At 43.5% G+C, this 15000-nt stretch overlaps 1 long non-coding RNA gene across 2 annotated transcripts in view; it reads right to left on the bottom strand.

Annotated features, from left to right (window-relative positions):
* LOC147026524 (uncharacterized) overlaps positions 1 to 15000 on the bottom strand; it is a 99994-nt gene that overhangs the window by 72626 nt on the left and 12368 nt on the right. Inside the window, exon 2 of one of the 2 annotated variants that reach the window (XR_015057936.1) lies at positions 14674 to 15000. This exon is cut by the window's right edge and continues 292 nt beyond it. The exons of the other annotated variant lie outside the window; for it this stretch is intronic. This is a non-coding gene — a long non-coding RNA (uncharacterized LOC147026524). Of the gene's footprint in view, positions 1 to 14673 lie in introns of those variants that run through there. 2 annotated transcript variants of the gene reach the window in all.

The following is a 15000-nucleotide window of genomic DNA, read 5'->3' as shown; positions in this document are numbered from 1 at the left end:
TATATTGTTGCGGATTCGCGCCCGCCGGCGTGCGAGCGGCCACGTAACTCGAATCGCAGCACGTCGCCCACCGGACGGACAATCCCGTCGTGACCCTCTCGGACTAATGCCGGGAACTAGTCACGGGTGGGCCTTTCGGCCTCACCACAATCGTGCCAATCGGCCCCCCGCGTGGGATAGGGTTGTTCGCCAAATTCGACCTACCTAAGTACCCACACGGAGGGTAGACCGGGCGATCGCACCTCGCCGCAGGTCGACTTCGGACACGGGCCACTTTAAGCGACCCGTTCCGTACTATCGGGATAACCGAGCGGTGTTATCGTCAACCCCGACGGTTCCGATTAATTATCAGGCGTATTTAGCTCCTGCCAACCCTTTACGTGAAGTAAGATGGAGATTCAATTAGAGAAAAGACGAAGCGAAACGGGAGAAACAGTTCAACATAAAGCACATTTATTCCGCGGCAAACGGAAAGCACACATATACAATTACCACAATTATGCACCAAAAGCAAATGTAACAAAAGAAGAAACAACAATTACGCACCAAAAGCAATTGCAACAAAAGAAACACAATGCAGATCTACTACCGACTACGCGAGCACACGGCAACACTTACACAGTTTTACTTCACAGACGGCGCCGACAACACATATACTCCAAAGCAAAAGAAAAAGGGGCCACCCTCAACGATAAGGGGGCAGACGGGCCTGGGGCCGAGACCGCGTCGAGCCTACCCGTCTGGTGATGAGCCGCAAAATGGCGGCGGCGCCCCGACTCCGCGGGCCTCGCTGGCACTGCCTGGAATGGGGTGGGAACGGGGCCCCCTTCTCACACTATCTCAGCGCGGGGGGGAAACAGGGGGGGGTTTTGATGCTCGGGGGAAAGAGGACATCTGGCCGGCTTGGGTCCCGCGACGAGCGACTCCACCGCGACCCCGACTGCGCTCCCGGCCTCCCCTCTCCGCAGCTCCCCGACTCTGACACGAGCGCAGACCTCCACAAAGCTTCTTGGCTTCTCCAGCCTCTCCGGACTCCGACAGACACTCTCTCGACTGATTTCGCCGCCGCCACAACTCTCCAACTCTTTCCTCTTCTCAACTCTTCAACTCTTCCCAACTGCCTCGATTCGCTCCACGCTCGGTGCTTTATAGTCCGACAGGAGAAATCATATGCAGATTTTTGGATCAGGAACGGCTCGGGGGCGGAGCCACGCTCGCCCATTGGATGAAGGAAAAGTGGGCGTGAATCATTCTTGATCCGCGAATCTGCATATAGCGATTATACTCCGACGCGCCTGGAGGCGGGGCCAAATCGCCCCACGCTCGCTGATAGGACGGAACAGAAGTGGGCGTGAATCATTCTTGATCCGATTTCTCGGAAAGGCTGGTGTTTTTGCACCCGCTGCTCGGTGCGCGCCCTGTATGAGTCCAGTATCGGTGCCCACAAGCGGCGCGGGAATGGCGGTGATGCGATGGTTGCGAGGGCGAGTTGTGACGGTAAAGGTCGTGGCTGTTGGCGTTGCTGTTGTTGTGAAGCGGCGTTGCGGTTGGTGGTTGGTGTGTGAAAGCGGTTGTGGAGAAGGTGGATGTTGTGAAGGCGGTTCTGGAGAAGGTGGCCGTGGTTGTCGAGATGCGGTTGGTGGTGGTTGTGGTGGTAGTAATGGCGGTTGGTCCAAAATAAAGATAGTAAAAGAAAAACGGCTATCTAAAAGGGTCGCAGCCCGAATGAATGATATTTATTCCCTATAAACAACGGGTTTGGGCTAACTACACATATACTTACAGAGATATCTCACCTACGGGACCTGAATGGTGGTTTGCGAATTTCGTCAACCACAACACTATATATATATATATATATATATATATATATATATATATATATATATATATATATATATATATATATATATATATATATATATATATATATATATATATATATATATATATATATATATATATATATATATACATACATCAGGCATATAAAAAATAGTGTGGTAGATAAAAACATTAGAAAGGAAAAAATAACTTGCACCAAAAACTTTAACATTTTCACGCTCACGCTGATGCTAGCGCTCACACTCATGCTGACGCTGATGCTCACGCTGATGCTCACGCCGGGGGTATCGCTATAGCTCTCTGTTCTTCGAACAGGTGAGCTAAAAATGACTTTCATAGGATTTTTGTGCCAAAATTGATTTTTTTTGCAGTTTTGTTAACTATAGGGGGTAAATTAACAGAAAAATTCGGAGTTGAATTTTTTCGTGAAATTTTAGGGTATTTTGGGGGGCCCTTTAGGAGGGTGACCCCAAATATTGCTCTGCCTATATCTTCGCTCCTAGACATGCGAGCTTCATAATCTTGGTGTCTAGGATTGCGTTTATGGAGGCTCTGAGTTCAATTATGATGGTTATGAGGTGATCTGAGTCCAAGGTCACCACAGGGTCATAATGGCCTCAAAAGGTCAATCGGCCAAAATAATTGAACTATATTGGGTAATACCACTTTATATGGGTTTTGTGGGTGAGGAATTCAATAGTGACATTCTTTTTTTTATTGGAGGTCATGATCAGGTTATAAAGGTGATGGTCAAGGTCATTTGGGTAGGTAAAAATATGCTGTAAACAAAATATGGCACATCTCGTGATATAATGTGCAAGTATAAAACCTAAATTTTGGCAAAAAATCCAGAGCAATTGCATACTATAATGCATCACATTCTTGATCTCATGACCAAAACTATAAACCTGTAAATTTATAAAACCAGAAACCTGTACATTATACATCTTCATCCTCAATATCGTCATGCCTGACATTTTGGCATTCGTGGTCATGACATTTGCAAAGCGGCGTGCAGGGGAGGTTGTTTTTTGTACAAGAACAGTTGCCTGCACAGGCAGAGGATTTACAGCCGCATTTGATCAGCTCTAGAATTGCTTGTGGAGCAGGTAGTGCAAGTCACCGTAGAGGGAAGATTGCACCATCCTCGGGGACCCAACCGCTGTCTTCCAAACTAGGAAATTGGGGATGTGTAATGACATAAGCTTTGTTCACCATGCATACAAAGTTTGCCCTTGAATATGAGGCAGCAGTGTAGCTCAGGTGGGGGGCAGCATCTCAGACTCCAGCGAAGTTTGGGGAGCATTTGTGGGCCATTGGCAGAGTAGACTCGGCACACAAAGTGTTCCAGAGGCTGCATCTCCTTAGAAAGTGTTCCGTCTATAAGTTCAGTCGATGAGAGAGGGTCATCTCCCAATCTCTGGAAGGCATCAATGATGGGATGAGTGGGGTCCAATTTAAAGAATTCTGTGATCCACCGCTTCTTTGTCACACCCACAAACTTATCATCCCAGTCAGCACCAGTGAAGTAGTGTACCCCGACGAGACGTTGACACTTCCGATGGCCGATGCTCCTCACTCTCTCCACCACATTGATCTTTCTGAACTTGTTGCCCTTTCCTGTGTGAAATTCCAGTGAGGTCAAAGTTTCCAAACGTCCATGTGCTAAGAGGTCAATAAGGAGGACCAACACATCAGTGTCTGGAGATGCAACAACAATATGTCTCAATGCACAGTCCTTTATGCTGTGAAGAATATGAAGGGGGATCCGTGAGTCAGCCTCCTCATGATCATGGGTAAGGAAGTCATTTTCAAGCCTGTGGGGTGCATTGATTCTGATACTGGTGTCATATGAGACAATAAGTCGCAGATCCTGCCCCTCAAACTCCTCTAGAAGCCCCTGGGCAAGAAGCCTTGCAAGCTGCCCTTTGGTCTTGGAGCAGGACAAGAGGTCCTGCAGAGGAAGTTTTGCGATGCTCATCTCATCATGAACCTCATATCCAGCACTTGAAGCTTCATCTGATGTAGCCCTTTTTGCCCTTGTCTTCTCTTTCAGACTTAGGGGAAGATATTGATCAAAGAGTACCCTGACTTCAGTGTAGCCACCCTTATGTGTACATCTTTTTATAGTATTGATGAAGGCATGCTTAAGGTGAATGATTTTCTTCATCCCTGGAGTTTTCTTCATTGCCTGCAGTATGGCCATTGAATCAAGGATGTAAGTAGATTCTGTGGGATGCTGAACTGGGTCTGGAGGGAGTGGCTGAAAGGGCTGCGGTGGTTGAGAGGGTTGCGCCTCAATGGCATGCATGACACTGGCTTTAGCAGCTACAAGGAGGAGTGTCCCATCAGGGGCAAACAGAACGGGGTGTCACTGACATTTCATAGGTGCCAATTGTTTTCGCGAGTTTTTGTAGGTACATTGGCCTTGACTGACTGATTATTAGGCATCTCCCAATAATCTCCCGATCCTCTCGCAGTTTGATGACCTTGTCACCAACTTTCACCTTCCTCTTCTGTCTCCGGTTGCTGAAGGTCTTAAACTTTGGCCTGGTCATTGGATCCCAAATTGATAGTTTGGAAGTTGGTAGGAGGGGCTCCTCCACAAACTTCTTGTAGAGCTCTTGCCTCAGAGTTGGATAGTTGAGGATGTCATACTTCACCTTCTCTGGGATAACAGCTGAGGAGAAAATCTTCTTGAGAGGTGTACCCACTATGTACGGGTTGCCCACACAGAGGATGACACTGTCCCTCAGTTTGAGAACATTCTGGCTTGTCCTGATACATATACCTCCTGCCAGCTGGTAGTGCTCCTTCTTCTTCTCCTCTGCTGCTGAAATTTTCGGGAAGGGCAGGAGATATTTCTGCACCAGCCGTGCAAGGTGAGGTATTGTAGTGGCAAACCTGTTGAGAGAAGCTTCATCTTGTGTGATGCCAGGCAGTGCACCATGCTTTTTGAGAACTTTGATCTCCTGCTCCAATCCCTGGTCTGTGAAGAGGTTGCAGAATTCCTCCATAGACTTGGTCACAACAAAGTTAAACTTATTGAACTTATTATTAACTTATTAAACTTATAATTATTAAACTTATTAAACTTAAACTTATTAAACTTATCATTATAATTATGGGTATACCCAGACAGTTTCAAATATATTACTTGAAATACATTACAATTGCCCACCTTGACCACGGCCTTTATAACCTGATCATAACCTCCAATTAAAAAAAAAGAATGTCACCATTGAATTCCACACCCACAAAAAACCCATATAAAGTGGTACTACATGATATAGTTCAATTATTTTGGCTAATTGACCGTTTGAGGCCATTTATGACCCTGTGGTGACCTTGGACCTATGACCTTGACCTCAGATCACCTCATAACCATCATAATTGAACTCAGAGCCCCCATAAACCCTATCCTAGACACCAAGATTATGAAGAGGCTAAGCAGACTGATCACTTTTGAGTCAGGAGGTATAGAGAGCCAGATAGACTACTTTCTAGTTAGAAGATGAGATAGGAAGTTGGTTCAGGATGTGAAAACAATAGGTGGAGAAGAATGTACCTTACAACATCGGCTGCTAGTGTGTATTGTAAAGTTAGGTTGGAGCAGGGAAAAGAGGAAACCTTAAATCCCAAGGAGAAGAGTATGGAAACTAAGAGATCAAAATATAAAGGAACATTTCTATAGGGAACTTCTGGAAATGAATCTTGGAAACCCTATGATAGGAGAGGATGTAGAGAGTTGTTGGAACTCTTTAAAAGATTTGCTGCTGCGTGCTACCAAAAAGACATATGGCTGGTCAAAGGGCACAGCTAGACATGAGGCTACATGGTGGTGGAATAATGAGGTGGATATGTCGATTCAAGAAAAAAAAAATTGTTCATTATTTGGAAAAAGGGAGGGGATAATGAGGAACACTTAGTGGTTAAACGTAGGGTAAGAAGGGAAGTTTACAAGGCTAAACAACTAGTACAGGATTCACTTTCATATGTGATAAATAATGCAGATAGTAGAGGGGAGATATTGAGGATAGCACAGCAAATGATCAGTCGAAATAGGATCTCATAGGATAACAATGTGTGAAGGATGATATGGGAAATGTACTGGTTGACCATGGGGGAGATTATATATGCTTGGAAGAGTTACTATAAGCACCTGCAAAATGAGGAGTTCCCTTGGAACATGGATATTCTGGAGGCAGTAGAGCCGGTGCAGGGCCCACCACTTGAGATAAAGAATGAATGGGTGAAGAAAGCCATCGATGAAATGAAGAATGGTGAAGCGGCGAGCAGCACTGGTATTGTCACAGAGATGCTGAAGGCATCTGACGATATTGGAGTGAATTTAATCACTAAATTGATAAAATGCAATTGTAAGGGAGACATCTGTCCCAGATGACTGGTTGAAGAGTGTAATGGTGAATATTTATAAAGGGAAGGGTGATGCCTTCGGTCAGAGCAACTATAGGGGTCTGAAGTTGTTGGACCATGGAATGAAAGTGGTAGACAGAGTCATGGATAAATTGATGAGAGAGTGTTAATATACATGAAATGCAATTTGGTTTCATGCCAGGAAGGGGCACGATAGAGAAAATTGTTATAGTTAGGCAATTACAGGAAAAATATCTAGGGAAGAATAAACAACTGTACTTTATATTTGTGGATTTGGAGAAGGGGTTTGATAGGGTGCCTCAAGAAGTGGTGCAATGGCCCATGAGAAAGTTACGTGTGGAGGATTGGTTGGTTGGGGTAATTATGGCAATGTATGATGGCCCAAAAACCTCTGTGAGGGTAAATGGGGTGCAGAGTGAGGATTTTGAAGTGAAAGTGGGTGTTCATCAGGGTTCAGTCTTGAGTCCAACATTGTTCATCATGGTTCTTGAGGCTATATTTCAGGAATTTAGAGGAGGCTCACCTTGGGAACTCCTGTATGCTGATGACCTGATGCTGATAGCCAACAGTGTGGAAGAGGTAATGGGTAAATATGCAGTATGAAAGGAGGGTATGGAGGCCAGAGGACTGAAAGTGAATACAGGGAAAACAAAAGTACTGATTGGTGGTGCAGGAGAAGGAATTGTGGAAAAAAGAGGGGGGTGGCCCTGTGCTGTGTGGAGAAAGGGTGTTGGTAACAACTCAATATTGTGTCAACCCTGCAACTGCTGGGTGCACAAGAGGTGTAGTGGCATCAGGGTAGACTGCAGGTGGTACATGACTACAAATGTGCTGTTTGCACAGGTAAAGGCCCTGGTCACACCTTGACGATTTAGCCAGCATATGCTGACGTATGAAAAATTTGTCTAAAATGCTGGCACACGTCGAATACGTATGGGTAAGTTTTGTATACGTTAAGAGCACGCTGGCATACGTCGTAGTACGCTGGCATACGTTGTAGTACGCCGAGTTGTTAGACAAATTTTCCATGCTTGAAATTTTTCGACATATGCCAGCGTATGACTCACACATTCCGCATACGCTGGCCATAAGTTGTAGGCACGTTGCGCGATCGTTGACACACGTCGACACATGTTACTTGTAAGTTACTCATTAGTCGAAACACATCGAGGTAATGTTTAGCGTACCCGAAACTTATTTCTAACCTATGAGTAACGTGTTGTAGGCACGTTACGCGATCCTTGACACACGTCGACACACGTTACTTGTAAGTTACTCATAAGTCGAAACACGTCAAGGTAATGGTTAGCCTCAGTGTTCTATACTCCCTGGTTTTTTTTTTCTTCGGTATGACGGTGATGTTAACACTTCGATTTCTAGTGTGGTTATAATATAATATAATATAATATAATTAATAGGCTGCCGCTCAATGATTTAATCATAACCGCACTAGAAATCGAAGTGGTAACATCACTGTCATACCGAAGAAGAAAAAAAAAAAAACCAGGGAGTCTGGAACACTGACGCTAAACATTACCTCGACGTGTTTCGACTTATGAGTAACTTACAAGTTACGTGTGTCAACGTGTGTCAACGATCGCGTAATGTGCCTTCAACTTATGGCCAGCGTATGCGGAACGTGTGTCATACGCTGGCATACGTCGAAAAATTTTCAACATGCTGAAAATTTGTCGACGTACTCAGAGTACTACGACGTATGCCAGCATGCTTCAGCGTGCTTCGGCGTGCTCTTAACGTATACAAAACTTACCCATAACGTATTCGACGTGTACCAGCGTATTCGGCAAATTTTTCATACGTCGGCATACGCTGGCTAAAATGTCAAGGTGTGACAGTGGCTTGACACTTCGATGTCTAGTGCGGTTATGATTTGAATCGTCGAGCCGCAGCCTATTAATAGCCTACGCCATGCGATCATCGGTGATACGCTGCCGCGCTATGCATAAGTTAGACTATTGTTGGGCATAGGTTGTGAACGCCGACAACACGCTAAGCATTCGTTGATATAAGTTATCTATATGTTATCGAAACGTTCTGTGTACATTACTAATACGTTATGCATACGTCCAACTCGTTATGAATACGTCCAAAACTGGAAAAAAAACATCAATAGTTCAGCGTACGCCAGCGTTTTACATACATTTTGGTACCTTGCCATACGCTGGCTAAAACGTCAAGGTGTGACAGGGCCTTAAGCAAGTGACTCCAGTTAGAGCGGAAAGGTTAGTTTATGGGTATATATCTCTGGAACGTGTAGACAAATTATTTTACCTTGGTGATATGATTAATGCAGGTGGTGGTGTGGAGGCAGCAGTGAATAGAGGAAGTTTAGGGAGTTGTTACCTCTATTGCATTGAAAGGGACCTCTCTCCGATTAAAGGGAAAATTTTATGTAGCTTGCGTTCGAAGCGTGATGTTGTATGGCACCAAAACATGGGTGATCAAAAAGGAGGATGAATGAAGGTGTGAACGAAATGAAATGAGAATGGTGAGGTGGATGTGTGATGTGACATTGAAGGATAGGAAATCAAATGTGGAATTAAGGGATAGGTTAGGTATAGAAAGCATAAGTGAGGTTATGCGTAGGGGTAGGTTGAGATGGTTCCGACATGTGGAAAGGATGTGGGTGGGTAGTTGTGTAAGGAGGTGTATAAATATGAATGTGAATGTAAGGAGAGCGAGAGGCCATCCGAGGAAAACATGGGATGTGTTGCTGAGAGATGATCTTAGAGTGAAAGGCCTAACAAGAGGGCTAGCAAAGGATCGTGCAGCTTGGAAATCAGCCATTAGGTGAACCACGGCTTACACATGCAAGCATGAAACGGCCGTAAAACGATTACGATGACGATGATGATGACGACGACGACGACGACGACGATGATGATGATGATGATGATGATGATGATGATGATGATGATGATGATGATCACCTCCCCATTTAACCTTTATTCAAATTGAAATACTGTGCAGAAAGCAATTTGTGTTGTAGTCTTCAAGTATATAATTCAATTTAAATAAAATAAATCTTGTAAAAGTCATATAAATTAATTAATTCCGGTTTTACCACCAATTTCCCTCGTGTCCATTAGATCATCCTCCCTAACACATTTCATTAGATATTCCTGACAGTTATTTGTGTCCATTATAACATCTTTAAAAACAGTAAGTTTCATCTTTTGAATGATTTTGAGTTTTGTTTCATTGCCAGGCAGGCAGACAGAGTAAAAATATTATCTCACGCCTTTCTGTGCACAAATTCAGAACCACAGTTCGGTAAAACGACAGACTTTCCTTCCAATCCACGTTCAAAATATAACACTCGATTTAAATAAGTTGTTCCTCGATCATAAACTGATACGACGGATGGATACAAACCAATTGCTTCACCTGGCTTATTGCTTCGCGTACGTGGGATAATAGTAATGTAACATCGAATATGATACATAAGAAGTACATGTGATTATATAATTATTACATTATCATTATTATTATTTTAAATTTATTTCTCCCCCCCCCCCCCCCACGGACCACCTGCAGTACCCTCACGGACCACAGGGTGGGAACCACTGCTCTCGGCCATCCTGCATGCCCACACTATCAATGATATATTTGCACATCATCTCTATCCCATTGGTGGTCCACTTGGGTTAGTGTTTATATTGGACGAAGACCTGCATTCAGGGGTGTTTGAGTGGGAGGCAATATATTTTTAAAAGTATCAGGACAATGAGGAAATTTGCAGGGTTACGAATTTGCAGCAGTTAATTCAATTTATCTCAATAATGTCACTCACTAGTATTTCGGCTGCATTTTGCTATCAGCCATTCAACCCAATATTGCACCATTCCTTCTTCAGAGCAAGTGCAAGTTACATGGTAGATTGTGGTCTGTTGACTGTGCCCATCATGTGACATTCCAATGTATCCCAGGGTGGTTTTGATTGGGGTCAGGGATCTGGACTGTCCACTGTCGATTCTCAATGAGTTTTTTTTTTTGCTCTTCACACTATTTTCTAACAGACAGCAAGCGGTTTGACAAGGTGCACTGACATTTTGGTCGATGTAATGGCCCCACTGTAGTGTTGCATCAAAGCTTGCAGCGTTGGTCAAAATGTCACAAGACGACACCTTCACAGAATCTTTTAGTGTGCAGAATGCGACGGTTCATTTTCAGTTTGGATGTACTGCCACAACACTTTTAACAATATAGTGTTCACATAAAGTTATACCTTGCACAAAATCATTGCAAAAAGTTTGACTGGACAAATTCAATGGCCTTTGCTATTATTTCTCCTTTGGATGGTGGCAGCTAGAGATGGGAGGAAGGAAGTAATCCACCATTGAAACCAGACTCTGTGCAGAGCGTTTGTGCTGCCTAAGCAGTCAAGGAGGGAATACAACTATGATTTTGAATGGCTTTTGCTTTATCACACCTTTCATGTTTCAAAACTAACCCCCCCTCTCTCTCAAGTTCTGCATTTATTGTATTACTAGCAAACACAAACTGTTGCTTCGCTGACGGGAATATTAAGATAGGGAAGTGGAGGGGTTGGGGTGGGTGGGGAGGGGGAGAGAGGAGGGATGGGGAAGTGAGTAAGGGTGGGGAAAAGCGAGGAAGGAGCGAGTGCAAGACCTCAGCACCAGTCGCTATGGACTCCAGGAAGGAGGAGAGAGCGAGGATGATGGGAAGGGGTTGTTTTGGACATTAGTTTGAGACGGTTTAGAGAAAGCGGGGAGGGGGTGGGAAATGGTCCCCTTATGCCAGAATTAGTACAGCATTGAATGAAATTGGGTAAGTTAAAACAGCTCGTTCCAAGGGGTCATACTAAACAACGTTCAGACACCACCCCAGAGATGTTCGTGGGGGTGGAGGGGCTTTGGGAGGAGGTAAGCATGAGGGAAGGGCAAGGGAAGGAAGAGAGTTTTCCTTTAATCGTCAAAAAAGCCGCACCAGTGTTTGTGCATTTATTTAATTTCGACAGATACGGTAAGCTCTAAAATCTCTTAACCTGAGACAAATTGCGGAATTGATCAGAGCAGTAGTTTCCACTGGTAACCCCCCCCCCAAAAAAGAGCATTCATTTGTCCAATTCGCACATTCTTTGACACCCCTTCCTCTCCGTGATTTCTGGAGAGTGGTACAGTGGTGGAGTGAGTTTGAGAGAAGGACAGCGTGTGGGGAGGAAAGGGCAGGCAGTGAGATAGGAGGGAAGGAAAGGCAGCGAAAGGGGAGGGAGGGAGGGAGGGAAAGGCAGTGTGAGGGGAGTGGCACACACACACACACACACGCACATGATGGGGACACTTCGAGACGTGGGAAGGATCCGTTGCACCTTCTGAAACTCGCATATGGAGATGAATCAAAATTTGAAATCTTCGGTTTATCACGCATTGTTTTTGTACGCCGTCAAGTAGGCGAAAAGATGGTTCCTCAGTGTGTGACACCAACTGTCAAACATGGAGGAGGAAGCCTGATGATCTGGGGCTCTTTTGCTGGATTGAGTCAGCGACTTGCACAGTGTGACTGGTACCCTGAACCAAAAGGGCTACCACAGCATTTTGCAGCGCCATGCAATACCCTCTGGTCTATGCCTAGTTGGTCAGGGGTTCATCCTACAGCAAGATAACGACCCAAAATATACCACCAGGCTATATCAGAACTACCTTAGAAGAAAAGAACAAGACGGTAGGCTTCAATTCATGGAATGGCCAGCACAGTCTCCAGACTTCAATCCCATAGAGCTGGTTTGGGATGAACTGGACAGAAGGGTAAAAGCAAAGCAACCTTCAAGTGCAACACATTTATGGGAATTTCTGCAACAATGTTGGGAAGAACTTTCCGAAAAATATTTGATTTCCATTGTAGAAAGAATGCCACGAGATATATTTGCACATCATATCTATCCCATTGGTGGTCCACTTGGGTTAATGTTTATATTGGACGAAGACCTGCATTCAGGTTGCAATATATCCTTTCACCTAGAAATGAGCCTCGACGGCGTAAAATGGCTGTTATATCTGCCAAAGGTGGCTACTTTAATGAGTCAAAAATTTAGATTAAATTTTGTTCAACAAAACAATTCCTTGATTTATTATTTATCTGCAATTGTTTATTTGTTCTATGCTTTAATTTCAGAGTACATTGAAACATTAAACTGCTTAAATTTCAGTAAAAACTGGAAAAATGGGGGTGTTCTAAAACTTTAGACCGGTAGAGAACATACATATTATATATCCACTGAGGTAGCAATACACAAAAAGGATCGGTTGTGATTTGAAATGGTTCAACATCATATGTCGTGTAATCCACCACTTTCGAGATGATATGCTCATATATCCAACCATGCTCTTGCCATCATGTGGCATCACATAAACAGGAGGGTTTGGTGCCGTTTCATCCCTCAACTACCCTTTTTGAAAATAATTGTCCGAAATGATCTCACACAGCTTGTGCGCTGGGAAACATTAAGATACGATAAATTTTGTAGATACTTTCACATCCTTATCATCGTGTTTTTTGTTGGTATTGCTATAACCTCTTAAGTATTCCAAACACAATTGCTCTCGCGCAGCTCTTAGTTTCGAATTGCGAAGAAGCTGGAAATTGAGCAGCCTGCCAATGTCTGCAAAAGGCTTCATCAGCCATGTCTTTAATGCATAAGAAGAGTCCCCAATAATGTAATAGCCAATGGGCAATGTGCGTCGTTTGGTTTGGTTAAAAAATGGCCTTCGGAGAATATACCTAATAGCTTAAATGTCATGCACATTCTTATTGTGAGTACTTCATCAAATTCAGTGCATACAATCCAAAACAGGCATTTACCATCCACAACGTAAGAATGAAGAATTAGTCTTGCTGGTGATGGCTAGTGTTAATTTACGTCGGTGGCCAGGTGGAACAATGGATGAAATTCACAGGATGTTGATTGAGGTGTGTGTGCTAACCGCTGTAGGAAAGGCTGACATTTCGGGTGTTTTACCCTTCGTACTTTTGCTCCGATGAACGATGAACGCTCAATGCCCAAAACGTCAGCTTCATTTTGCATGCCACAGCAGTTAGCATACCTCCATCAACGTCCTGTTGATTGCATTCATTGCTTTGCCATCCACCACTGTTTGCAATATGATTGAATGCTCCCGAATGATATTGAAGTAATCATCATCGTCCTGTTGTGGTGCAATGATTGGAATGTGTGACCCATCAAAGGACCCCACGCAGTGTGGCAATTCCCACACTGTTTAAAATAAATAGCCATTTCACCAGAGAGCTGGGATGCGTAAAGGCATCGGGGCTGCTCATATTGTCGTGCAAACCTCCTGCTCCCAGTGTTGACTGCAATACCAAACAAATGTCTCACACTCCGTTAATCTGCACTGGTCCCCAATTTCTACAATGCCACTGTGACCACCTTCTACTCAAGTATGTGTAAGTGGGAGCAAGTGTTTCTTTGTTGCACTGTTGGTGCGATTTTGTGGCAGATGTAATCAAAGGTTTCCTTGGACATCCCTAACTTCATCACCCGCCGTGCATCATTGAATATTGCGGTAACCCTATCCCACCAGTCTGCGAACATCCAGTTTATCCACATATAATGCATCCTCATTTCTCACATCACCGATCTTACAGCCTGTGAGAAGAATAATGAACGGAAGATAGTTGTGAGCACATAAACATCTGCCTGGTAAATCGGCATGCAATGTGCTTCAAGAATTTCAATCAGATTGTGCCGCATGATAGGACTCAGGTAGCTTCACACAATTTCAAAACAAGTTGCTATAGCTTCAGGATTAAATTCAAAATGAACGGTTAAAGATAATTTTTAAAAAGTAAACCTAAAGGGATAAGGCATACTTATTTATTGGACCTGGATCCCATCTCGCAGTCGCTGAGCCTCTGGACCGACACTCTTATAAGCCACTGCCTTAAAGCCGTTTGCACGTTATGATGATGGGAAAACTTAATCATTGACATGGAGAATAAACTTTGAACCAAGGTGGTATTTCCAAATCTGCAGTCACTCCAGCTCCCTGCACAGTATGATTTTAAGTTAGATCCTGTAATTCATCCGGGCTGAGAGGAGGAACTGTCAGAATAGTTTTCTTCTTCAAATTTACCGGATGGCTGGCTCGTGCTTCACAAGAGTGGGAGTACTGCAGAAAGATCTGGATCGACTTAAACTCAGAACTTTTAAAGTTCTACAGTTCTTGTCTGTAAAAAATGTTTGTGGGATATCAAGTTCAAACGAAGAAATGAGCCTCGACTGCATCCAAAAATAGAAAAGTCTTTTCCCCAAATTATTATCTATTCGTTCACACTGTTTTTGGGCTTCAACAGCAGAGATAATCAACACGTTGGCATTGGTGGAGTCATTTGTGACTCGAAAAAATATATCTTTATTGTTCGTACAAATAAATGATTCAGATTTTATTTTATGCCAGAATCAAATGACTTGAGGAGATTGTTCGTGACATACACAAAATATATTGTATTAAGAAAATTTTAAGTATATCTTTTCATCAATCACTTGTTACAATCAAGGATGAGGATCATAGTATACATTGAAAAATTAACCAATTTTAATTACTTGGTTTTTAGCACTATTTATGGAATTCAAAACCATTTTTTTTCCGATTATTTAATCGAGTGTGGTATAAATATTTTATTGCTCTTTGCAATTGGGTCGGAAGTGGCATGCACATTGCGGCGAATGTACAAGCTTCCATATTCATTTATAGC

This window comes from Eptatretus burgeri, chromosome 5 (genome assembly GCF_056783735.1).
Source record: "Eptatretus burgeri isolate ZD-2024b chromosome 5, Ebu_testis_v1, whole genome shotgun sequence".
Taxonomy (NCBI): domain Eukaryota; kingdom Metazoa; phylum Chordata; class Myxini; order Myxiniformes; family Myxinidae; genus Eptatretus; species Eptatretus burgeri.
The sequence above is the reverse complement of the archived record's forward strand: the minus strand, read 5'-3'. Positions and strand labels throughout refer to the sequence as shown.